We start from the raw sequence: 27635 nt of genomic DNA on the forward strand, positions 1-27635 counted from the left end.
TTTTAAGGACTAGGTTACAGCATTTCCTACGACTTTTATCAGGCAGGTCTGTGCTCTTAAATAGATAGATTGTGGGAGTAAAGACTAATTGTAATAGGAGTCCTTTTCAGGACTAGGTTACATCAGTTCCTATCAGTTTTTGCCAGGCAGGTCTGTGCCAGTGCTGTGCAAGTTTTTTTCACAGCATTTGGCTGAATCTAGCAAAGCTAATCCTTTTTGGCCTATTGCAGAGTGTGTTAGTCAGTGGAGTAGCCTATCTGTGTTGCAAGATATACCACCTGTGTATAGAATACCAATTTTTTTACTGCACCTAGTGAAGTAAAATCTTTTGGGCATAGCATCATTCTATTAGTCCATCTATACTGACCTCCATCAGGTTGCAAACTGAATCTAATTTTTTTCTGCCTCTAGCTCTGAAAAAATATTTGGCCTTCTAGCAGTGTGTCGGACTTTCTCTATTAGTCCATCTATACTGACCTCCATCAGGTTGCAAATTCAAAATAATTTTTATCTGCATCTACAGTACCTCTGAAAAAATATTTGGGCTTCTAGCTGTGTGTGGGACTTGTTGTATTAGTCCATCTATACTGACCTCCATCAGGTTGCAAACTGAAAATATTTTATTCTTCATCTACCTCTGAAAAAATATTGGGCTTCTAGCTGTGTGTGGGTCTTGTTCTATTAATCCATCTATACAGACCTCCATCAGGTTGCAAACTGAATATTATTTTTTTCTGCATCTAGCTCTGAAAAAATATTTGGCCTTCTAGCAGTGTGTCGGACTTTCTCTATTAGTCCATCTATACTGACCTCCATCAGGTTGCAAATTCAAAACAATTTTGATCTGCATCTACAGTACCTCTGAAAAAATATTGGGCTTCTAGCTGTGTGTGGGACTTGTTGTATTAGTCCATCTATACTGACCTCCATCAGGTTGCAAACTGAATATATTTTTTTCTGCATCTACCTCTGAAAAAATATTGGGCTTCTAGCTGTTTGTGGGACTTGTTGTATTAGTCCATCTATACTGACCTCCATCAGGTTGCAAACTGAATATAATTTTTTCTGCATCTAGCTCTGAAAAAATATTTGGCCTTCTAGTAGTGTGTCGGACTTTCTCTATTAGTCCATCTATACTGACCTCCATCAGGTTGCAAATTAAAAATAATTTTTATCTGCATCTACAGTACCTCTGAAAAAATATTTGGCCTTCTAGCAGTGTGTCGGACTTTCTCTATTAGTCCATCTATACTGACCTCCATCAGGTTGCAAATTCAAAATAATTTTTATCTGCATCTACAGTACCTCTGAAAAAATATTTGGGCTTCTAGCTGTGTGTGGGACTTGTTGTATTAGTCCATCTATACTGACCCCCATCAGGTTGCAAACTGAATATATTTTTTTCTGCATCTACCTCTGAAAAAATATTGGGCTTCTAGCTGTGTGTGGGACTTGTTGTATTAGTCCATCCATACTGACCTCCATCAGGTTGCAAACTGAATATATTTTTTTCTGCATCTACCTCTGAAAAAATATTGGGCTTCTAGCTGTGTGTGGGACTTGTTGTATTAGACCATCTATACTGACCTCCATCAGGTTGCAAATTGAATATAATTTTTTTCTGCATCTAACCCAGCCAATAGTTTTGGCCTAATACCACAGTTTGGCCACTCAGCTCTGCTCGGTTACCATCCATTGTTTTTTTGTGCAAACAACTCCAGAGTTGTGAATTAGTTAACCACCAAAATGAGTGGAAAAAGGCCTGCTGCTGGTGGAAAGGGGAATAGGCGTGTTGGGAAGGGGAAAAAAGGTTGTGTCCGTGGGGTAGGTGTTAAAGCAACAGTAACATCTGCAGAAGAAAGACCATCTTCCAGCCAAACTAAAATGTCTACTTCTTTCAGCGGACAATGTGATAAGATCCCTTTCTTACGGCCACGCCAATCGCTACAAATTCCAGATGAGGCACAAAAACAGCAGGTGCTTCAACGGATATCAAGTGCTCCTTTAAGTGGGCTCTCCTCCACATCAACTTCAACATCACAAATACTCCAGTCCTCAAAGGTGTCACCCAAATCGCACTTGCTTCCTCACAGCTCCCAAATCTCCAGCTGCCCGTCTGAGTATGAGGTAGAACAGATGGTTGAGTCTGCAGAGCTGTTTACTCATACTATAGCCTGGGAATCAGAGGTCGACTCCAGCGCTTCTGTGAATCCAGACGAGGAAATGATCTGCACTGATGCCCAGAATCTTTATGAGTCGGATCCAGGACCAGACGCAGAAGGTTCTGACCATAATGTAGACCCTCATTCCCAAACTGTAACTCCTGTTGGTGGAGACAATGAGGAAGACGATGATAAGACTCAAATACCTGATTGGAGCGACAACTTTAGTTTTTTGTCAGGGCAGGAACAGTTTGGCTCTGAGGACGACGGGTGTGATAACACACAGGGTGATGATGATGAGGTTGGAGATCCCACTTACTGTCAACCCACAGTCAGCCAAGAGATGAGGTCAGCAGAGGAGGTGGAGGAAGATGCTAGTGACGACGAGGTCAGGTTGCGCCTTCCTGGACAGAGACGTAGTACTGGAAGCACGTCAACAACTGCATCCTCAAACACAACTCTGCCTCTCACCACAAGTCGTGGTGGCTCTTCAGGTCGCATGGGTGCTAAGCCTTGCATAGCCTGGGCATTTTTTCAGATCGATAAAGATGACCCAACTCGTGTTATCTGTAACATTTGTCAGCAAAAGCTAAGTAGAGGCCAAAAAATACATAGTTTGAGTACTTCATGCATGTCCGGCACATGGACATGAAGCATAAGTTGCAGTGGGAAGCTCAGTGTGCTACAATGCGGCCTAGCCGGCCGGGGCAACCACCGTCTGCCATATCTTGTGCATCCGCGGCCTCTTCATCCTCTGTGACTGGGGGGACAGCAGTCACACCTGTTTTGGGGCGCAGATCTGCCACCTCTTTACCCGCAACAGCCAGCGTGATTGGCAGGTCATCATTTTCTTTGGAGGTGGTAACACCAGCTGGTGTTGAGCGCTGTCCGACATTGATAGCACCACCTTTGGATCAAGGCAACCTAACATGTCCGCCTGCATCTTCCTCACAGACCGGCAGTTTGCCAGGGACACCCTTATCAACCCCATCTAAGCACAATAGCCAGCCCTCGGTCCCTCAGATGTGGACAAGTAAAAGACCATTTCCTCCTAGCCATGAGAAAGCTAAGAGGTTGAGTTTCACCATCTGCAAGCTCTTGGCTACAGAAATGCTGCCTTTCCGCCTGGTGGACACAGAGGATTTTCGAGACCTTATGTCCGTCGCAGTGCCCCAGTACCAGATGCCCAGTCGGCACTACTTCTCAAAGAAAGGTGTGCCTGCGCTCCACCAGCATGTCGCACACAACATCACCGCTTCTTTGAGAAACTCTGTGTGTGACAGGGTGCATTTCACCACAGACACTTGGACGAGTAGGCATGGACAGGGGCGTTACATGTCGCTGACTGGGCACTGGGTAACTATGGTGACAGCAGGACAAGGGGCTGCTGTCCAAGTCTTGCCGTCCCCACGAGTTGTGCGTCAATCCTCTTTATGTCAAAGTTCCTCCACTGCTTCTGCCTCCTCAACCTCCTCTCGGTCTTCCACCTGCACCCAAAGCCTGTCTGGTCATGCCACAAGCTTTCTAACTGCGCAGAAGGGATCCTGCACACCTCCTTACTATGCTGGCAGTAGGGCTCAACGTCATCAGGCGGTTTTTACTTTGAAATGTCTGGGAAATGTGAGTCACACAGCTGAGGAGTTGTGGTCAGCTCTGGAGAACCAATTTCATGAATGGTTGTCTCCACTGGACCTGAAACCAGGGAAGGCCGTGTGCGACAATGCTGCAAACCTGGGTGCGGCCCTTCGCCGGGGCAATGTCACACACGTGCCTTGTATGGCTCACGTGTTGAACCTGGTTGTCCAGCAATTTTTAGCCCACTATCCCAGACTAGATGGCCTTCTGCAGAGGGCACGGTCACTGTGTGCTCACTTCCGCCGTTCTCATCCCGCAGCTCAGCGACTTACATCTCTACAGAAGTCGTTGGGCCTGCCACTTCACCGGCTAAAATGCGATGTGCCAACCCGGTGGAATTCAACTCTGCACATGTTGCAGCGACTGTGGCAGCACCGACAAGCCCTGGTGCAATACGTTCTGACGTATAGCCTGGGCCAACGAGATTCAGAGGTGGGGCAAATCACGCTGGAGGAGTGGTCTCAGATCAGGGACCTATGCACCCTTCTGCACAGTTTTGAAATGGCGACGAAGATGTTTAGTGCTGACGATGCCATTATCAGCATGACTATTCCGGTGATTTACATGCTGGAGCACATGTTAAACAGAATTCGGAGTCAGGTGGTGGCACAAGAGGAGGTGGAGGAAGTAGAGGAGGAGGAGTTGTATGCGGAAGGGCTAACATCTGCAAGGTCCAGACGGTCGGCAGCACCAAGGCGGCAGGCATGTGAGGGTGGGGGAGATGGTTTTACCAGGGCGCATGGTAGCAGCCAAACTAGTGAGGAAGGTGCAGGAGCCCAGGAAGAAGTGGAGGACGAACTGATGGAAGACTCATCAGATGAGGGAGACCTTGATCACATTTCTGTTGTGCGAGGTTGGGGGGAGAGGACAGAGGAAGGAAGCATGATTGTTACCTCGCCACCAACACAACAGGGACTTGGTGCTCCTGGATGCGCAACACACATGAGTGCCTTCTTGCTGCACTACCTGCAACATGACCCTCGAATTGTGAGAATTAGAAATAATCCTGACTACTGGGTTGCCACACTGTTAGATCCCCGGTACAAAAGTAAATTTGCAGAAATTATTCCTGCCATAGAAAGGGATGCACGCATGCAGGAGTATCAGCAGAGACTGTTGCAGAATCTTACATGTGCTTTTCCACAAAATACCAGTGGTGCACGTAGTGAATCTCACAGTTCCAACTTGCCAACCGTGGGACCGTCAAGTGTTCAGCACTCAAACCGTAACAGAACCACAGTATCTGCTGGTAACATCAATTTTGCGGAATCATTTCACCACTTTTTTAGCCCATCCTTTGCAAGGCCACAGGAGACAAGAAGTATGACACATAGTCAACGCCTAGAGACGATGGTATAGGAGTATCTCCAAGTAAACATTGAAGCCACGACTGTGTCACTGGACCCTTGCTCTTTTTGGGCTTCCAATCTGGATAAATGGCCGGAGCTAGCCACTTACGCCTTGGAGATCTTGTCATGCCCCGCAGCCAGCGTTCTGTCTGAACGTGTGTTCAGCGCTGCTGGTGGTGTGCTGACAGATAAGCGCACGCGGCTCTCCACTGATAATGTAGACAGACTCACGTTCATAAAGATGAACAAATCATGGATCCGAAACGACTTTTCTACCCCTGTGTCATCCTGGGGAGAATAAAAGCTTGATGATTGGTTAAAATCACCCTACCAACCGTTTTAAGCTTTCAAATTACTAATCATGTTTATCTGTATCTTGACTGGAAAATAATTTGGGCTTTGTAGCAGTGTGCAGCACTGATCCTATTAGGCCATCTATAATAAGCTCCACCAGATTTAAAATTAAAAATAATTTTTAGCTGCATCTAGCCGGAAAATAATTTTGGGGCTCCGAGATGCGCAAGACACATAAGTGCCTTCTTGCTGCACTACCTGCAGCATGACCCTCATATTGTCAGAATTCGAAGTAATCATGACTACTGGGTTGCCACACTCTTAGATCCCCCAAACTTTTCGATCAACCTTTTCATTTTAATAAAGACCAAAAAAATGGTCATTTTTGAAATTATAAGCATTAGCAGGTTGTTAGAAACTGAAATCAAACAGTTTTCAACTCAAAACTTTATTGTAGGTGATGTTACATTTTCACATAGGACCCCTTGTTCGAAAGGAGCTTCTGAACTCTCTCGTCCATTGAATTTGTCAGGTTTTGGATGGATTCTGCTTCAATTGTTTTGCATGAGGACAGAATACCCTCCCAGAGCTGTTGCTTAGATGTGAACTGCCTCCCGCCATCATAGACACTCCTTTTAATGATGCTCCAAAGGTTCTGAATGGGGTAGAGGTCAGGGGAGCATGGGGGTCACACCATAAGTTTGTCCCCTTTTATGTCCATATCAGCCAGAGATGCAGATGTTTTATGTGCAGCATGAGATGGTGCATTATCATGCAGAAAAATGATCTTGCTGTGAAATACACGGTTCTTCTTCTTGAACCATGGCAGGAAGTGCTGTTTGAGAAAATCCACATACATTATGGAGTTCATCTTTAGCGCCTTCAGGGATCCTAAAGGGGCCGACAATCTCTCTCCCCATGATTCCAGCCCAAAACATTACTCCACCTCCTCCTTGTTGGCGCTGTAGCCGTGTTTGCGTGGGGTGTCCATCAACCAGCCATCCTCCACTCCATCCATCTGGACCATCGAGCGCTGCATGGCACTCATCCGTGAACAAAACAGTTTTGAAATCAGTCTTCATGTAATGTTTGGCCCACTGGAGCCGTTTCTGCTTGTGTGAAGTGGATAGAGGAGGTCGACAGGATGGCGTATGCACAGCTGCAAACCTCTGAAGGACCCTGCGTCTTGTTGTTCGGGGGACGTTGGAGGCACCAGCAGCTTCAAAAACTTGTCTGTTGCTATGACAAGGCTTTCTTACCACTGCTCTTTTAACCTGACGTAATTGCCTGTAGGAAAGAGTCCTCAATTTGCCCTTATCAGCACGCACACGTGTGTACTGTGAATCAGCTACATACTTCTTGATTGCCAAGACACTTCATCCTGATCATCGCACAATGTTGATTGTAGTCATGCCTTGACCTAAACACTCCACAATTTGTTGCTTCTCAGCAGCCGACACATCCTTTTTCTTTCCCATTTTGGCAGAAAATGTAGGCTGCTTAATAATGTGAGAGAGCCTTCTTAAGTAGTCTTGCCTTTCATTGGACACACCTGCCAAACTAATTAGCACAGGTGTCTGCAATTGCTTACAGTGATATAAAGAGCCCTGACACACATCACCATCAATGAGTTTAACTGACAAACAAACAAATTCTTCCCTTATCACTCCTAAACACTTTTTGCATAATAATTTGGAACGCAGTGTACATGTGCTTTTCCACAAAACACCAGTGTTTCACGTAGTGAATCTTACAGTTCTAACTTGCCAACCGTGGTCTGTATGGAATTGTTCAATAAAGGGCCCAAAATTAAGATAACATAGATGGGAGAGGTCTCTATGAATAGGAATTCCTAAGTATTTGATACCCTGTGAGGGCCAGGCAAAGGGAAAGTTGGACTGGATGGAATCCTATATGGATTTGGGGAGGGAGACATCGAGGGCCTCAGACTTCGCTGCATTGATTTTAAAATTTTACCATGTAACAAAGTGATCTATTTCAGCCATAACAGCAGGGATGGATATATGTGATTGAGTGATATATACTAGGACATCATCAGCAAATAGAGAGCACTTGTACTCGGTGCCTCCCACCTCAATCCACCTAATATTGGGGTTATGGCGAATTGATGAGAGCAGGTGCTCCGTCACTAGGATGTATAAGAGAGGGGACAGAGGACATCCCTGCCTTGTCCCATTGGTGATTGTGAAAGGTGATGAAAATGTTCTGACGCACCCCCTGGGCCTTGGGACACCCGGAGCCGGACCCTTTTTGGTGGATGCTGGTGGTTGTAGTCTTCGTGGCGGCGACCCGGTTCCGTGGCTCAGGGCGGTCAAACCAGTGGCGGAACTATTTATGTGGTTTTGATGTTTAAATGTCCGACTACGCCACCCGTGGATTGCGGTCAGAGTGAACCGCCGCTACAGGGCAGACCGCTGAGGCTGGTGTTGTGGGTGCAGCAGAGCGTAGCATAACTCCCCACGGGAGGAGTATAGCCTCAGGGCAGTGTATGCGGAGGATGGGGGTGATGGTGCAGGGCAGCAGCAGTAACGACACGGAGTCAGTGATGCAGTCCAGGGCCTTTACTCACAGTTCTTATTATCCAGACCACGTCTGCAGGTAACGGCTGCCCACGTCGTACTGTGCTCACCAGGTGAGGGGCTCAGACAACTCCCAGATAACTTTGGAGCACTTCACAGGACCCCCTTTGTGTGTCCTTTGTCTGGCCTTTCTTACCAACACTTCTGTCCGGCTGCCTCGGGCCTCCTCTTGGTAAACTTGGCGCCAGTTTCCCTGACCCTATGTGGTGCCTTCCTAGCGGGTGCAGCGAGGGGCTGCGCCACATAAAATGTCAGAGCCTCCGGTTTCTAGCTGAGGGTCGTTTCCTGCCTCCACTAGTTCGGGGACCGGTCTCCCCCTTTGGCCTGACCCCTCCACGCAGGTGGATTCGGGTGTGCGGTGGCGACTCGCCCTTCCGCACCCCTGGGATCCCTTCATTCCTCGTTCCTGGAGCCTTCTCCGCTCCTCTTCCTTCCTTCTCCCTCTTCCAGGCCTGGGCCTCTGTTACTAGGCCCGCCTCCGGAGCAGAGCTCATGCAGAGCCCCTGCTCCCTGCCACTTCTGCTCAGACTTCTCTGCACTGAACTAAGATGGTGCCCACCTTTTATACTCGCTTCTCAATGCACCCAGGAACTGCTTCCTCCCTGCTCCTACACTACAGGGTTCCCCTTCCTCAGTGTTCCCTCCCCCCACTCCAGCCAGGGACAGGGACTGTCGTGCCCATCTCAGGGGCATATTGGTCGCCCTGCCCCACGGCAATGTGATGTAATGAATGCAGGTGTCGGGTCCTGATCCACACTCCATCCTTACCTGAGAGTGAGATATCACACCTCTGGGTGAGGTGCAATACGTCTGTAGCAACCGAGCCCTCAGGGTGCTACAGTTCCATTTATCTTCAGCCTAGGTGACGTATTGCGATACAGGTCCGTGATTTTGGCTATAAAAGGGTCCCCTAGACCCCTACCCCAAGCTTTTTAAGAGAATCATATATGGCGTGCCAGGAGACTCTATGGAATGCTTTCTCAGCATCCAACGAGAGTATCTAATTACAAATTTTTAACTGCATCTAGCCCAGGAAATACTTTGTGCCTAGTAGCAGTGTCTGCTAGTCAGCGGATTATCCCGGCTGTTAAGCAAGCTACACCACCTGTAGTTTAGACACTTAATTTTTTCAAAGGAAATGCTTCGGGACCATGGGATACTTAGTGAAGAGCATCAGTAGGCACCCCAAGGCATAGGGGCTGGGACTGGCAGTAGGATGCCTTGCGGTGGACAGCCGAGCTCGATCCTTATAAAAGCTTTTTAACTGCAGCAGCTTTAGTGGACGCTACTGGAGCTGGAATTACCGTGGCTGCTGGCATGAGACTTGCCCTCCAATAGATCCTTGTAAATGGATTTAAAGTGTATTCATTCAAATTAGAGAGACAATTTAAATTAAAAAGCTTAGAGCTGCCTCCACCACAGGGGGGCTCGCTCGACCCACCAGCGGACAGGCACTAGTATTGGGAGAGGGGGGCTGGCCGTCAGGGTTCACCGCGGCTCTGGCACAAACCCGGAGACACGGAGGTGGCACGGGCAGGAGCGGACTGGCCGTGTCGGCTTCTCACTTTTTGGATTTTAGAAGGGCATGACATGCCTATATCTGTGTCTCCCCCTCCTTTTACTCCTCCACCTCTTTTATTTTCGCATGACTATATGTACTTGTCACTTTTCCATGTGTTAATTATGTCTTCTGAGCAGTTTGTCAGCTTTTGGACACCTTTGAAGGTGTTTTCTATGTGTTTCTATGTGTTTTTGTTTGCCTGCCATTGGTTTTAACGGTGTTCGAAGGTGTTCGACGAACAGTTCGACGAACAGTTCGGCGAACACACGGGTGTTCGACGAACCGAACCGAACTCGAACACTACGGGGGTGGCTCAACACTACTGGAGACTTCCCTCTCCAGACCACACACTCAACAGAACAAACTACTGACTGAGTATTTAACCCTGCTCAGCCACACCCTGAAGGGAGGTAGGGGAATGGCCTCCCACCCTCTTTGTCATTCCCATAAAACCACACCCTTTTAAGAGTTAACCCTCAGCATATAACATGCTGGCAGAAATTCAGTAGGTTTCAGTTCACACAGGAGAGCAACCCGAGTGACACATACATCTCGTCGAATATCAGACCAGTGACTCTGTCACAATATTTATATAAATACATCTATATATATAATCGTCTTATCCCTTCTGTCTGTCTGTCTGTCCAGGAAATCCCGCGTCGCTGATTGGTCCGGCAGCGGCCAATCAGCGACGCGGGATTTCAGAAAAAAGATGGCGGCCGTTAGCGGGACGGAGCTCCGCGGCGATGCAGCCGGGAGATAACCGGCGTGAGGCACTCATCTCCCGGCCGCTAGCAGCAGAAGGACCCCGACCGCCGGCGGGTCGGGATACTTCTGCTGCGAGTGCCCGCTCATCTCCCGGCTTCTAGCAGAGGAAGTAGCCGCACAGGCAGCGGCGCTGACCTCCATGCGGCTAGAGTGTCAAGGGAGGACCGGGGAGCGGCGCTGCGGGTCGGGATACTTCTCCTGCGAGCGCCCACTCATCTCCCGGCTTCTCACAGTGGAAGTAGCCGCACAGGCAGCGGCGCTCCCCGGTCCTCACCAATACGATTCGTTGATTGGTCGCGGTCTCTGCCCGCGACCAATCAGTGATCTGGCGCAAAAGTTAAACACCGCTGTGCTGATTGGTCGCGGCCGCTGCCCGTGACCAATCACCGATTTGGGCGCCACATTTAAATAGCGGCGGCGACCAATCACCGATCTTGGCGCCACATTTAAACACTGCTGTGATGATTGGTCGCGGACGCCACCCGTGACCAATCAGTGATTTTGGCGCAAAATTTAAACAGCGTTCTGCTGATTGGTCGCGGCTGCCAGACGCGACCAATCAGCGAGATTGGCACCAAATTTAACCAACGCTCTGCTGATTGGTCGCGGTGGCTGGCCGCGACCAATCAGCGATTTTGGTGCCAAATTTAATCATCGCTCTGCTGATTGGTCTCGGTCGCCGGCCGCGACCAATCAGCAGTATTGGCGCCAAATTTAAACCTCGCTCTGCTGATAAGTCGCAACCACTGGCCGTGACCAATCAGCGATATTGGCGCCAAATTTAAACACCGCTTTTCCGCTGATTGGTCGCGGCTGCAAGCCGCGACCAATCAGCGATATGGGTGGCAAACTTAAACCCCGCTCTGCAGATTGGTCGCGATGGCTGGCCGCGACCAATCAGCGATTTTGGTGCCAAATTTAAACAACGCTCAGCTGATTGGTCGCGGTCGCCGGCCGCGCCAATCAGCATTATTGGCGCCAAATTTAAACCCCGCTCTGCTGATTGGTCGCGACCGCCAGGTGCGACCAATCAGTGATTTTGGCGCCAAATGTAAACACCGCTCTGTTGATCGTTCGCGGTAGCCAGCAGCGACCAATCAGCATTATTGGCGCCAAATTTAAACCCCGCTCTGCTGATAGTTCGCGGTGGCCGGCCGCGACCAATCAGCGATTTTGGTGACAAATTTAAACAACGCTCTGCTGATTGGTTGATGGGGAATTATATCCCATGACTTAATAAATTATATGAAAATGTTAAGTTAATAGCAATCATAAAGCTTTTATATGCTGCTGTCTAACATAAATATCAGGTGTAGTGATGAGCGAGACTGCTCGTCACTACTCGGTACTCGCCCGAGAATCACTATGCTCGACATGCTCGGCACTTGGCGAGTATTTCCAGGGTTGCTCAGCAGGAGCTCTGGTCCTGCATGTTTGGCACTCTTTAGAGAGCCAATGAATATGCGGGCATTGCCTGCCACACACTGTAATGCTGTAGCCATGATGGTTGTGGCAAAAATATAAGACCTGGTGCCCCTATGCTGTCACAGTCTAACTGGAAACAGGCAGAGTAGGGAGAGCTGCTGCTGAGTAAGGGAGAGATTTGCTTGTTTATTGTTTAGCATAGGTATTCCACAGCACATCTATATACCCATCTGAACTAACAGTCCTTCTGAGAACTAATCCAGCTGCATATATTCAGTGGTGATAGCAGGAGTTAAGCAGGCAGGCAGGGTTTGTGGCAGTGTATACAGCACAAGAGGGTCCATTGCACGTTCTGTCTGTAGCTGCTACTCACACGTGATCGCTGTGAAGAATAGTAAACTACAGGGCCGCTATTTAAAACCGTGAGTGTATGTCAGATATATCACATTTAGAGATGAGCGTTGTTCTACTCGAACTGTTCGCCAATCTCAAATTCGAGCTGTTTTGGGCGGTGTTCGAGCTGTTCGGCGAACACGAACGATTTGAGAAAAATTCGGCTGTTCGAGGTTATGTTCGATAACTGTTCGTGCACCAAAATCATAACTGGATTTTTTCTCAGTAATGATGAAAATTAATGTTAATACGCAGTTTGAGTGTACAGCGGGGTGGGGGGAGGGGCAGGGGATGGATCTCTGCAGGAATAATGAAGATCTCCATTTTTTTTTCTCTTTCCCGCATTTGCAGTGGGGAGGTGCAGTCTGTCAGCCTATCAGCAGCGCACACACGGAGCGAACTGCTGTTTTTCACACAAGCAAGGGCATGTGTCATTGGCAGTGTATGTCACATGTCCTTGTCCTATAAGACCAAGCCATTTTCCCCGTCGCCACCATTTTCTCACTGCTGCAGCTGCGTGTTAGACGGCACCGCTGTTGCTGTGTGCGCTATACCTTGTTAATTTCAAGCCAATTTTCGCACAAATCTACAGATAGCTTGGAAGTAGGGAATAGTTGTGATTGCAGTCCTTTTGAGGACTAGGTTACAGCATTTCCTACGACTTTTATCAGGCAGGTCTGTGCTCTTAAATAGATAGATTGTAGGAGTAAAGACTAATTGTAATTGCAGTCCTTTTCAGGACTAGGTTACATCAGTTCCTATCAGTTTTTGCCAGGCAGGTCTGTGCCAGTGCTGTGCAAGTTTTTTTCACAGGATTTGGCTGAATCTAGCAAAGCTAATCCTTTTTGGCCTATTGCAGAGTGTGTTAGTCAGTGGAGTAGCCTATCTGTGTTGCAAGATATACCACCTGTGTATAGAATACCAATTTTTTTACTGCACCTAGTGAAGTAAAATCTTTTGGGCATAGCATCATTCTATTAGTCCATCTATACTGACCTCCATCAGGTTGCAAATTGAATATAATTTTTTTCTGCATCTAGCTCTGAAAAAATATTTGGGCTTCTAGCAGTGTGTGGGACTTGTTCTATTAGTCCATCTATACTGACCTCCATCAGGTTGCAAACTGAATATAATTTTTTTCTGCATCTAGCTCTGAAAAAATATTTGGCCTTCTAGCAGTGTGTGGCACTTTCTCTATTAGTCCATCTATACTGACCTCCATCAGGTTGCAAATTAAAAATAATTTTTATCTGCATCTAGCTCTGAAAAAATATTTGGCCTTCTAGCAGTGTGTGGGACTTTCTCTATTAGTCCATCTATACTGACCTCCATCAGGTTGCAAATTAAAAATAATTTTTATCTGCATCTACCTCTGAAAAAATATTTGGGCTTCTAGCTGTGTGTGGGACTTGTTCTATTACTCCATCTATACTGACCTCCATCAGGTTGCAAACTGAATATAATTTTTTTCTGCATCTAGCTCTGAAAAAATATTTGGCCTTCTAGCAGTGTGTGTTTGACTTTCTCTATTAGTCCATCTATACTGACCTCCATCAGGTTGCAAATTAAAAATAATTTTTTTTCTGCATCTACCTCTGAAAAAATATTGGGCTTCTAGCTGTGTGTGGGACTTGTTCTATTAATCCATCTATACAGACCTCCATCAGGTTGCAAACTGAATATAATTTTTTTCTGCATCTAGCTCTGAAAAAATATTTGGCCTTCTAGCAGTGTGTGGGACTTTCTCTATTAGTCCATCTATACTGACCTCCATCAGGTTGCAAATTAAAAATAATTTGTATCTGCATCTACCTCTGAAAAAATATTTGGGCTTCTAGCTGTGTGTGGGACTTGTTCTATTAGTCCATCTATACTGACCTCCATCAGGTTGCAAACTAAATATAATTTTTTTCTGCATCTAGCTCTGAAAAATTATTTGGCCTTCTAGCAGTGTGTGGGACTTTCTCTATTAGTCCATCTATACTGACCTCCATCAGGTTGCAAATTAAAAATATTTTTTTTTCTGCATCTACCTCTGAAAAAATATTGGGCTTCTAGCTGTGTGTGGGACTTGTTCTATTAATCCATCTATACAGACCTCCATCAGGTTGCAAATTCAAAATAATTTTTTGTCTGCATCTAGCTCTGAAAAAATATTTGGCCTTCTAGCAGTGTGTGGGACTTTCTCTATTAGTCCATCTATACTGACCTCCATCAGGTTGCAAACTGAATATATATTTTTTCTGCATCTACCTCTGAAAAAATATTTGGGCTTCTAGCTGTGTGTGGGACTTGTTCTATTAGTCCATCTATCCTGACCTCCATCAGGTTGCAAATTAGATATAATTTTTTTCTGCATCTAACCCAGCCAATAGTTTTGGCCTAATACCACAGTTTGGCCACTCAGCTCTGCTCGGTTCCCATCCATTGTTTTTTTGTGCAAACAACTCCAGAGTTGTGAATTAGTTAACCACCAAAATGAGTGGAAAAAGGCCTGCTGCTGGTGGAAAGGGGAATAGGCGTGTTGGGAAGGGGAAAAAAGGTTGTGTCCGTGGGGTAGGTGTTAAAGCAACAGTAACATCTGCAGAAGAAAGACCATCTTCCAGCCAAACTAAAATGTCTACTTCTTTTAGCGGACAATGTGATAAGATCCCTTTCTTACGGCCACGCCAATCGCTACAAATTCCAGATGAGGCACAAAAACAGCAGGTGCTTCAACGGATATCAAGTGCTCCTTTAAGTGGGCTCTCCTCCACATCAACTTCAACATCACAAATACTCCAGTCCTCAAAGGTGTCACCCCAATCGCACTTGCTTCCTCACAGCTCCCAAATCTCCAGCTGCCCGTCTGAGTATGAGGTAGAACAGATGGTTGAGTCTGCAGAGCTGTTTACTCATACTATAGCCTGGGAATCAGAGGTCGACTCCAGCGCTTCTGTGAATCCAGACGAGGAAATGATCTACACTGATGCCCAGAATCTTTATGAGTCGGATCCAGGACCAGACGCAGAAGGTTCTGACCATAATGTAGACCCTCATTCCCAAACTGTAACTCCTGTTGGTGGAGACAATGAGGAAGACAATGATGAGACTCAAATACCTGATTGGAGCGACAACTTTAGCTTTTTGTCAGGGCAGGAACAGGTTGGCTCTGAGGACGACGGGTGTGATAACGCACAGGGTGATGATGATGAGGTTGGAGATCCCACTTACTGTCAACCCACAGTCAGCCAAGAGATGAGGTCAGCAGAGGAGGTGGAGGAAGATGCTAGTGACGATGAGGTCAGGTTGCGCCTTCCTGGACAGAGACGTAGTACTGGAAGCACGTCAACAACTGCATCCTCAAACACAACTCTGCCTCCCACCACAAGTCGTGGTGGCTCTTCAGGTCGCATGGGTGCTAAGCCTTGCATAGCCTGGGCATTTTTTCAGATTGATAAAGATGACCCAACTCGTGTTATCTGTAACATTTGTCAGCAAAAGCTAAGTAGAGGCCAAAAAATACATAGTTTGAGTACTTCATGCATGAACCGGCACATGGACATGAAGCATAAGTTGCAGTGGGAAGCTCAGTGTGCTACAATGCGGCTTAGCCGGCCGGGCCAACCACCGTCTGCCATATCTTGTGCATCCGCGGCCTCTTCATCCTCTGTGACTGGGGGGACAGCAGTCACACCTGTTTTGGGGCGCAGACCTGCCACCTCTTTACCCCCAACAGCCAGCGTGATTGGCAGGTCATCATTTTCTTTGGAGATGGTAACACCAGCTGGTGTTGAGCGCTGTCCGACATCGATAGCACCACCTTTGGATCAAGGCAACCTAACATGTCCGCCTGCATCTTCCTCACAGACCGGCAGTTTGCCGGGGACACCCTTATCAACCCCGTCTAAGCACAATTGCCAGCCCTCGGTCCCTCAGATGTGGACAAGTAAAAGACCATTTCCTCCTAGCCATGAGAAAGCTAAGAGGTTGAATTTCACCATCTGCAAGCTCTTGGCTACAGAAATGCTGCCTTTCCGCCTGGTGGACACAGAGGATTTTCGAGACCTTATGTCCGTCGCAGTGCCCCAGTACCAGATGCCCAGTCGGCACTACTTCTCAAAGAAAGGTGTGCCTGCGCTCCACCAGCATGTCGCACATAACATCACCGCTTCTTTGAGAAACTCTGTGTGTGACAGGGTGCATTTCACCACAGACACTTGGACGAGTAGGCATGGACAGGGGCGTTACATGTCGCTGACTGGGCACTGGGTAACTATGGTGACAGCAGGACAAGGGGCTGCTGTCCAAGTCTTGCCATCCCCACGAGTTGTGCGTCAATCCTCTTTATGTCAAAGTTCCTCCACTGCTTCTGCCTCCTCAACCTCCTCTCGGTCTTCCACCTGCACCGAAAGCCTGTCTGGTCATGCCACAAGCTTTCTAACTGTGCAGAAGGAATCCTGCACACCTCCTTACTATGCTGGCAGTAGGGCTCAACGTCATCAGGCAGTTTTTACTTTGAAATGTCTGGGAAATGTGAGTCACACAGCTGAGAAGTTGTGGTCAGCTCTGGAGAACCAATTTCATGAATGGTTGTCTCCACTTGACCTGAAACAAGAGAAGGCCGTGTGCGACAATGCTGCAAACCTGGGTGCGGCCCTTCGCCGGGGCAATGTCACACACGTGCCTTGTATGGCTCACGTGTTGAACCTGGTTGTCCAGCAATTTTTAGCCCACTCTCCCAGACTAGATGGCCTTCTGCAGAGGGCACGGTCGCTGTGTGCTCACTTCCGCCGTTCGCATCCCGCAGCTCAGCGACTTACATCTCTACAGAAGTCGTTGGGCCTGCCACTTCACCGGCTAAAATGCGATGTGCCTACCCGGTGGAATTCAACTCTGCACATGTTGCAGCGACTGTGGCAGCACCGACAAGCCCTGGTGCAATACGTTCTGACGTATAGCCTGGGCCAACGAGATCCAGAGGTGGGGCAAATCACGCTGGAGGAGTGGTCTCAGATCAGGGACCTATGCACCCTTCTGCACAGTTTTGAAATGGCGACGAAGATGTTTAGTGCTGACGATGCCATTATCAGCATGACTATTCCGGTGATTTACATGCTGGAGCACATGTTAAACAGAATTCGGAGTCAGGTGGTGGCACAAGAGGTGGTGGAGGAAGTAGAGGAGGAGGAGTTGTATGCGGAAGGGCTAACATCTGCAAGGTCCAGACGGTCGGCAGCACCAAGGCGGCAGGCATGTGAGGGTGGGGGAGATGGTTTTACTAGGGCGCATGGTAGCAGCCAAACTAGTGAGGAAGGTGCAGGAGCCCAGGAAGAAGTGGAGGACGAACTGATGGAAGACTCATCAGATGAGGGAGATCTTGATCACATTTCTGTTGTGCGAGGTTGGGGGGAGAGGACAGAGGAAGGAAGCATGATTGTTACCTCGCCACCAACACAACAGGGACTTGGTGCTCCTGGATGCGCAACACACATGAGTGCCTTCTTGCTGCACTACCTGCAACATGACCCTCGAATTGTGAGAATTAGAAATAATCCTGACTACTGGGTTGCCACACTGTTAGATCCCCAGTACAAAAGTAAATTTGCCGAAATTATTCCTGCCATAGAAAGGGATGCACGCATGCAGGAGTATCAGCAGAGACTGTTGCAGAATCTTACATGTGCTTTTCCACAAAACACCAGTGGTGCACGTAGTGAATCTCACAGTTCCAACTTGCCAACCGTGGGACCGTCAAGTGTTCAGCACTCAAACCGTAACAGAACCACATTATCTGCTGGTAACATCAATTTTGCGGAATCATTTCACCACTTTTTTAGCCCATCCTTTGCAAGGCCACAGGAGACAAGAAGTCTGACACATAGTCAACGCCTAGAGACGATGGTACAGGAGTATCTCCAAGTATACATTGAAGCCATGACTGTGTCACTGGACCCTTGCTCTTTTTGGGCTTCCAATCTGGATAAATGGCCGGAGCTAGCCACTTATGCCTTGGAGATCTTGTCATGCCCCGCAGCCAGCGTTCTGTCTGAACGTGTGTTCAGCGCTGCTGGTGGTGTGCTGACAGATAAGCGCACGCGGCTCTCCACTGATAATGTAGACAGACTCACGTTCATAAAGATGAACAAATCATGGATCCAAAACAACTTTTCTACCCCTGTGTCATCCTGGGGAGAGTAAAAGCTTGATGATTGGTTAAAATCACCCTACCAACCGTTTTAAGCTTTCAAATTACTAATCATGTTTATCTGTATCTTGGCTGGAAAATAATTTGGGCTTTGTAGCAGTGTGCAGCACTGATTCTATTAGGCCATCTATAATAAGCTCCACCAGATTAAAATTACTAATCATGTTTATCTGTATCTTGGCTGGAAAATAATTTGGGCTTTGTAGCAGTGTGCAGCACTGATCCTATTAGGCCATCTATACTAAGCTCCACCAGATTTAAAATTAATAATAATTTTTAGCTGCATCTAGCCCGGAAAATAATTTTTGGGGCTCCGAGATGCGCAAGACACATAAGTGCCTTCTTGCTGCACTACCTGCAACATGACCCTCATATTGTCAGAATTCGAAGTAATCATGACTACTGGGTTGCCACACTCTTAGATCCCCCAAACTTTTCGATCAACCTTTTCATTTTAATAAAGACCAAAAAAATTGTCATTTTTGAAATTATAAGCATTAGTAGGTTATTAGAAACTGAAATCAAACAGTTTTCAACTCAAACCTTTATTCTAGGTGATGTTACATTTTCACATAGGACCCCTTGTTCGAAAGGAGCTTCTGAACTCTCTCGTCCATTGAATTTGTCAGGTTTTGGATGATTTCTGCTTCAATTGTTTTGCATGAGGACAGAATACCCTCCCAGAGCTGTTGCTTAGATGTGAACTGCCTCCCGCCATCATAGACACTCCTTTTGATGATGCTCCAGAGGTTCTGAATCGGGTAGAGGTCAGGGGAGCATTGGGGTCACACCATAAGTTTGTCCCCTTTTATGCCCATATCAGCCAGAGATGCAGATGTTTTATGTGCAGCATGAGATGGTGCATTATCATGCAAAAAAATGATCTTGCTGTGAAATACACGGTTCTTCTTCTTGAACCATGGCAGGAAGTGCTGTTTGAGAAAATCCACATACATTATGGAGTTCATCTTTAGCCCCTTCAGGGATCCTAAAGGGGCCGACAATCTCTCTCCCCATGATTCCAGCCCAAAACATTACGCCACCTCCTCCTTGTTGGCGCTGTAGCCGTGTTTGCGTGGGGTGTCCATCAACCAGCCATCCTCCACTCCATCCATCTGGACCATCGAGCGCTGCACGGCACTCATCCGTGAACAAAACAGTTTTGAAATCAGTCTTCATGTAATGTTTAGCCCAGTGGAGCCGTTTCTGCTTGTGTGAAGTGGATAGAGGAGGTCGACAGGATGACGTATGCACAGCTGCAAACCTCTGAAGGACCCTGCATCTTGTTGTTCGGGGGACGTTGGAGGCACCAGCAGCTTCAAAAACTTGTCTGCTGCTATGACAAGGCTTTTTTGCCGCTGCTCTTTTAACCTGACGTAATTGCCTGTAGGAAAGAGTCCTCAATTTGCCCTTATCAGCACGCACACGTGTGTACTGTGAATCAGCTACATACTTCTTGATTGCCAAGACACTTCATCCTGATCGTCGCACAATGTTGATTGTAGTCATGCCTTGACCTAAACACTCCACAATTTGTTGCTTCTCAGCAGCCGACACATCCTTTTTCTTTCCCATTTTGGCAGAAAATGTAGGCTGCTTAATAATGTGAGACAGCCTTCTTAAGTAGTCTTGCCTTTCATTGGACATACCTGCCAAACTAATTAGCACAGGTGTCTGCAATTGCTTACAGTGATATAAAGAGCCCTGACACACATCACCATCAATGAGTTTAACTGACAAACAAACAAATTCTTCCCTTATCACTCCTAAACACTTTTTGCATAATAATTTGGAACACAGTGTACATGTGCTTTTCCACAAAACACCAGTGGTTCACATAGTGAATCTTACAGTTCTAACTTGCCAACCGTGGTCTGAATGGAGTTGTTCAATAAAGGGCCCAAAATTAAGATAACATAGATGGGAGAAGTCTCTATGAATAGGAATTCCTAAGTATTTGATACCCTGTGAGGGCCAGGCAAAGGGAAAGTTGGACTGGATGGAATCCTATATGGATTTGGGGAGGGAGACATCGAGGGCCTCAGACTTCGCTGCATTGATTTCAAAATTTGACCATGTAACAAAGTGATCTATTTCAGCCATAACAGCATGGATGGATATATGTGATTGAGTGATATATACTAGGACATCATCAGCAAATAGAGAGCACTTGTACTCGGTGCATCCCACCTCAATCCACCCAATATTGGGGTTATGGCGAATTGATGAGAGCAGGTGCTCCGTCACTAGGATGTATACGAGAGGGGACAGAGGACATCCCTGCCTTGTCCCATTGGTGATTGTGAAAGGTGATGAAAATGTTCTGATGCACCCCCTGGGCCTTGGGACACCCGGAGCCGGACCCTTTTTGGTGGATGCTGGTGGTTGTAGTCTTCGTGGCGGCGACCCGGTTCCGTGGCTCAGGGTGGTCAAACCAGTGGCGGAACTATTTATGTGGTTTTGATGTTTAAATGTCCGACTACGCCACCCGTGGATTGCGGTCAGAGTGAACCGCCGCTGCAGGGCAGACCGCTGAGGCTCGTGTTGTGGGTGCGGCAGAGCGTAGCATAACTCCCCACGGGAGGAGTATAGCCTCAGGGCAGTGTATGCGGAGGATGGGGGTGATGGTGCAGGGCAGCAGCAGTAACGACACGGAGTCAGTGATGCAGTCCAGGGCCTTTACTCACAGTTCTTATTATCCAGACCACGTCTGCAGGTAACGGCTGCCCACGTCGTACTGTGCTCACCAGGTGAGGGGCTCAGACAACTCCCAGATAACTTTGGAGCGCTTCACAGGACCCCCTTTGTGTGTCCTTTGTCTGGCCTTTCTTACCAACCCTTCGGTCTGGCTGCCATGGGCCTCCTCTTGGTAAACTTGGCGCCAGTTTCCCTGACCCTATGTGGTACCTTCCTAGCGGGTGTAGCGAGGGGCTGCGCCACATAAAATGTCACAGCCTCCGGTTTCTAGCTGAGGGTCATTTCCTGCCTCCACTAGTTTCGGGGACCGGTCTCCCCCTTTGGCCTGGCCCCTCTACGCAGGTGGCTTCGGGCGTGCGGTGGCGACTCGCCCGTCCGCACCCCTGGGATCCCTTCATTCCTCGTTCCTGGAGCCTTCTCCGCTCCTCTTCCTTCCTTCTCCCTCTTCCAGGCCTGGGCCTCTGTTACTAGGCCCGCCTCCGGAGCAGAGCTCATGCAGAGCCCCTGCTCCCTGCCACTTCTGCTCAGACTTCTCTGCACTGAACTAAGATGGTGCCCACCTTTTATACTCCCTTCTCAATGCACCCAGGAACTGCTTCCTCCCTGCTCCTGCACTACAGGGTTCCCCTTCCTCAGTGTTCCCTCCCCCCACTCCAGCCAGGGACAGGGACTGTCTTGCCCATCTCAGAGGCATATTGGTCGCCCTGCCATACGGCAATGTGGTGTAATGCATGCAGGTGTCGGGTCCTGATCCACACTCCATCCTTACCTGAGAGTGAGATATCACACCTCTGGGTGAGGTGCAATACCTCTGTAGCAACCGAGCCCTCAGGGTGCTACAGTTCCATTTACCTTCAGCCTAGATGACGTATTGTGATACAGGGCCGTGATTTTGGCTATAAAAGGGTCCCCTAGACCCCTACCCCAAGCTTTTTAAGAGAATCATATATGGCGTGCCAGGAGACTCTATGGAGTGCTTTCTCAGCATCCAACGAGAGTATCTAATTACAAATTTTTAACTGCATCTAGCCCAGGAAATACTTTGTGCCTAGTAGCAGTGTCTGCTAGTCAGCGGATTATCCCGGCTGTTAAGCACGCTACACCACCTGTAGTTTGGACACTTAATTTTTTCAAAGGAAATGCTTCGGGACCACGGGATACTCAGTGAAGAGCATCAGGAGGCACCCCAAGGCATAGGGGCTGGGACTGGCAGTAGGATGCCTTGCGGTGGACAGCCGAGCTCGATCCTTATAAAAGCTTTTTAACTGCAGCAGCTTTAGTGGACGCTACTGGAGCTGGAATTACGCGGCTGCTGGCATGAGACTTGCCCTCCAATAGATCCTTGTAAATGGATTTAAAGTGTATTCATTCAAATTAGAGAGACAATTTAAATTAAAAAGCTTAGAGCTGCCTCCACCACAGGGGGGCTCTCTCGACCCACCAGCGGACAGGTACCAGTATTGGGAGAGGGGGGCTGGCCGTCAGGGTTCACCGCGGCTCTGGCACAAACCCGGCGACACGGAGGTGGCACGGGCAGGAGCGGACTGAACGTGTCGGCTTCTCACTTTTTGGATTTTAGAAGGGCATGACATGCCTATATCTGTGTCTCCCCCTCCTTTTACTCCTCCACCTCTTTTCTTTTCGCATGACTATATGTACTTGTCACTTTTCCATGTGTTAGTTGTGTCTTCTGAGCAGTTTGTCAGCTTTTGGACACCTTTGAAGGTGTTTTCTATGTGTTTCTATGTGTTTTTATTTGCCTGCCATTGGTTTTAACAGTGTCCGAAGGTGTTCGACGAACAGTTCGACGAACAGTTAGGCGAACACACGGGTGTTCGACGAACCGAACCGAACTCGAACACTACGGGGGTGGCTCAACACTAATCACATATAACTGTCGTTCAAATCCAGGCATTTGTAGAGAACGTGGAAAATATTGTCCTCCATTTAGAGTTTTGCATCAGTGTGTCAGTGAAGCTATTCGCACGTTATCGCTGTGAAGAATAGTAAACTACAGGCCCACTATTTAAAACCGTGGTTCTCTGTCAGACATATTACATATAACTGCATTCTAAATTCAGCCATTTCTGGCTTCAATTTACATTTTGTTGTAGTGTGTCAGCAAAGCTATTCACACGAGGTCGCTGTGAAGAATAGTATTAGTAAACTACAGGCCCGCTATTTAAAAATATGCTTGTCTGTCAGATGTATCACAGATAACTGCGGTTCAAATCCAGGCATTTCTAGTGAACATGAAAAATATTATTCTCCATTTAAAATGGGCAAGGCACTAGGCAAAGGACGAGGAAGTGGATGTGATGGTGATGGTGCATGCAAAGGCCGAGGCCGAGGCCTTGAGCAAGCTGAAATTGTGCCACAACAAACACCCACATCTTGTAGCCCGACCATCCTGTCCCAATTGCTAGGGGACCACAGCACACCACTATTGAACCAAGAGCAGGGGCAAAAGGTTTTGGTTGGATAGCAGATAATGCTTCCAGTCACTTTGCCACTACCATGACCACCCTGTCTTTCACACGGTCAAGTCTCAGTAGCCGTGAGTCTGGACCGCATATTCCTCACCCTGATCCTCCTTCCTCCCACCATGCCGAGTGCCCGGAGACAACTGATCCAACACTTGGACACTCCGAAGAGCTGTTCACAATTCCATTTATAGATTTCGGCCTCTCGCCCAGCCAGCTTCAAGCAAGCCAAGAGGAGAACGCATGTAGCGATGCCCAAATGTTTGAGCAGCTTCGGAAACATAAAGGCGACGGTGGGAAAGTGCAATTACTGTTGCAAGAGGTGGATGATGACAAGGAGACACAATTGCCCGAAAGTCAGGAGGAGGACCACGGTGCGGAAGTGGAAGATGTGGTGATAGATGATGAAGTCACTGACCCAACCTGGCAGGGGAACATGCAAAGCAAGGGCAACAGCACACAGGGGGAGAGAGGCGCAGCACCATAACAGGCAGGAGCAAGCAGTGTTCTGACGGCAGACACAAGGTGGGCCACCGTTCCCCGGAACACCAACACAATGAAAGTTGCCAGTACAACTGTTAGGTTTTCCTGAGTCTGGTTGTTTTTCAAAGACTCTGTAGATAACCCCAAAAAGGCCATTTGCACCTTCCTCCAGGCCAGCATCAGCAGGGGTAGCAAAACTAGCAGCCTGACCACCACCAGCATAATCAGGCACATGACAGCAAAGCACCCAACTAGGTGGGCCGAACACCAGGGTCGAGAAACAGTGTCTGCGGGTGACACCACTGCTTCTTCCGCTATTGTGCGTAAATGATAAACCCCTGTCCAAGGTGCATGCGAAGATGCCTCCCGTCCTGCACCTGTTGTTGCACATTCTCAGTTGTCCCTTCCCCAGTCCTTGGAATGAAAGCGCAAATGCACAGCCAATGCCCCACAGGCCACACTACTAAATTCACACATTCGCGAATGCTTTCGCTTGAAATGTTGCCTTTTAGGCTTGTGGATATGGAAGCTTTCCTCAACCTGATAGCGGCGGCCATCCCTAGGTACTCGGTCCCCAGTCACAACTATTTCTCCCGTGTGCCGTCCCCGTATTACACAAGCACGTGTCCCACATCATTAGCCGTGCCCTCAACAACGCAGTTACTGGGAAAGTCCCTCTAACCACGGACTTGTCGACATGTGCCTGCGAGCAGGCATGGTACATCTTGCTGATGGCACACTGGGTTAATATAGCGGAAGCTGGGACCCAATCGGACCTTGGGACGGAACACGTCCTTCCAACACCGAGAATTGCGGGCCCTCCGTCAATCAGGGTTGCCCCTACATTCTGCAGCACCTACACCTCCTCCTCCTCCTCTTCAGCCTTCATCTCCGAAATGACCACATCAGTCACAAGCTGGAAGCACTGCAGGATTGCCTCGGCCTACCAGCAACAGACTGTGCTAAAGCTAATATGCTTAGGTGACAAACCGCACACCACTGAAGAGTTGTGTACAGCTCTGAAAAAGCAGGCAGATCTGTGGCTGACACCGCTGAACCTACAGTCAGGCTATGCTTGTGTGTGACAATGGCTGTAACCTGGTGGTGGCTCTGAAGCGAGGCAAGCTCACACACGTCCCAAGCCCATGTGGTTAAACTTGTGGTTCAGCAGTGTCTCAAAGCCTACACGGATATGCTAGATCTGCTTGTCAAAGTATGCCACGTGTGTGCCCATTTTAGAAGGAGGAGAGCATGGTAAGTCATCCTCTTGGTGAGGACATGGAAATCTTGTCTGTTAGCAGTCTGGCACACATGGCTGAGTTTATGTTATGCTGCCTTTCCCGTAACCCTCGCGTTCTCCAAACTTTGGGTGACAGTCATTACTGGTTGGTGACACTTCTAGACCAATGCTATAAGGTGAACTTTCTATCTCTTTTTCCCGCTGCGAACAGGTCTGCTAAAATGGGGCAGTACCAGAAGGCCCTTGTGGAATTATTAAAAAATTCCCATCTGAAAATGCTGGCTGCAGAGGTCACAGTTTTGTTGGGCAACAAAGGAGTACAGGTGAGAGAGACACAAATCCAATCCAGCAGAGGCAGGGGAACACTGTCAGAGTTCTGGGACAGTTTTCTCTGACCCTACCATCACACAAGCCCTGAAACGCGGGGTTTCAAGAGGAGGGAAAAGTTTGGGAAGATGCTCAAGGAATACCAATGTCCTCTGTGATTCCTCTGTGCCTTATAATTATTGGGTATCCAAGCTGGACATGTGGCATGAACTGGCTCTCTACGCCTTGGAGGTCCTGTCCTGCCCTGCCACTAGTGTTTTGTCAGAGCAGGTTTTAGTGCTGCCGAGGTAATTATAACCGATAGGTGCATCCGCTTGTCAACTGAAAATGCTGACAGGCTAAGTCTTATAAAAATGAACAAGGGTTTAATTGGGCCAGACTTCTCAACACCACCAAATGATCACAGCATAACTTAAACTCAAATACAGTGTCTTTGTTTTGGTAGGTCTAACTCTATTCCAATGCACCTCTGTCTTCACACCCAGACATGGGTATACGCTTCCTGATTTTGTCTTTTTGTTTTTGTCCTCCTCCTTCTCCTCATCCTCATCCTCATCCTCCACTACCATATCACCACCATATCTACCATATCACCATGTATATGTCTCTTGCAAGGGGCATTGGAGTGCCTCCAAATTATTGGCAGCTGTTGCATTAAATGCATAGGAAATAGCATTATGGGAGACCCACTTCCTCATAATGGAAACATTTTTTTCATGGGCCCCTCCTCTACATCTCTTGCAAGGGATATTGGCGTGCCTCCAAATTTTTGGCAGCCCTTGCATTCACTGCATAGGCAATAACAGTATGGGAGACCCACTTCCTAATAATGGTAACATTTTTTTCATGAGGCCCTCCTCTACAACTCTTGCAAGGGGCATTGGAGTGCGTCCAACTTTTTGGCAGCCGTTCCAGTCACTGGATATGCAAGAACAGTATGGAAGACCCTCTTCTTTCTAACAGAAACCTGTCATTACTGAGGCCTACCTCTATGTGTCTCTAAATTGGTATTGGGGTTTTTCTCAAAATTTTCAGCCGTTGTACTCACTGCATACCCTAAAACTGTATAGCAGAACCGCTCCTTTCTAATGGAAACATGTCGTTACTGAGGCCCACCTCTATGTGTCTCTAAATTGGTATTGGGGTATTTCCCAAATTTAGGCAGCCCTTGCAGTCACTGCATGGGCATTACCACTATAGGAGACCCACTCCTTTATAATGGAAACATTTGTTTACTGAGGCCTTCCACTATGTCTCTTAAAAGGGGTATTGGGGTGCGTCCAAATTTTTGGCTTCCCTTGCAGTCATTGTATTTACAATAACTGTGTAAGAGACCCACTCGTTATTAATGGAAACAACAAAGCATAGCAGGCTGATGACTCTCTAACAATTGCGAGTCCGAATGCTGGCCCTTTAAGAATAGTAAGAGCCGCTTGATAGCCCTATACAAATAGGCTTTGTGACTTTCAGAGTCTCTCCTTGATAAATGAAACAGGATGTGTCTGATCATGTCTCACACATCACATGGCCAGATAAGGTAGTAAAATGTTAAAATGACATTTACTGGTGAATGTATTTTTCACAGTTGAAAGCAATGCAAAAGTGCAAAAATGCATCAAAAATGCTACGTGTGAACATAGCGCAAAGTGTGGCGAAGCATTTTTGTTTTTTGGTTATTTTGCCTTATATACAAGTCATTACTAGTGTTGAGCCACCCCCATAGTGTTCGAGTTCGGTTCGGTTCGTCGAACACCCGTGTGTTCGCCGAACTGTTCGTCGAACTGTTCGTCGAACACCTTCGAACACCGTTAAAACCAATGGCAGGCAAACAAAAACACATAGAAAGAAAACACCTTCAAAGGTGTCCAAAAGCTGACAAACTGCTCAGAAGACTCAAGTAACACATGGAAAAGTGACAAGTACATATAGTCATGAGAAAAGAAAAGAGGTGGAGGAGTAAAAGGAGGGGGAGACACAGATATAGGCATGTCATGCCCTTCTAAACTCCAAAAAGTGAGAAGCCGACACGTT

This window comes from Phyllobates terribilis, unplaced genomic scaffold (genome assembly GCF_046119375.1).
Source record: "Phyllobates terribilis strain yellow unplaced genomic scaffold, ASM4611937v1 Scaffold_10__3_contigs__length_209671492, whole genome shotgun sequence".
Lineage (NCBI taxonomy): Eukaryota > Metazoa > Chordata > Amphibia > Anura > Dendrobatidae > Phyllobates > Phyllobates terribilis.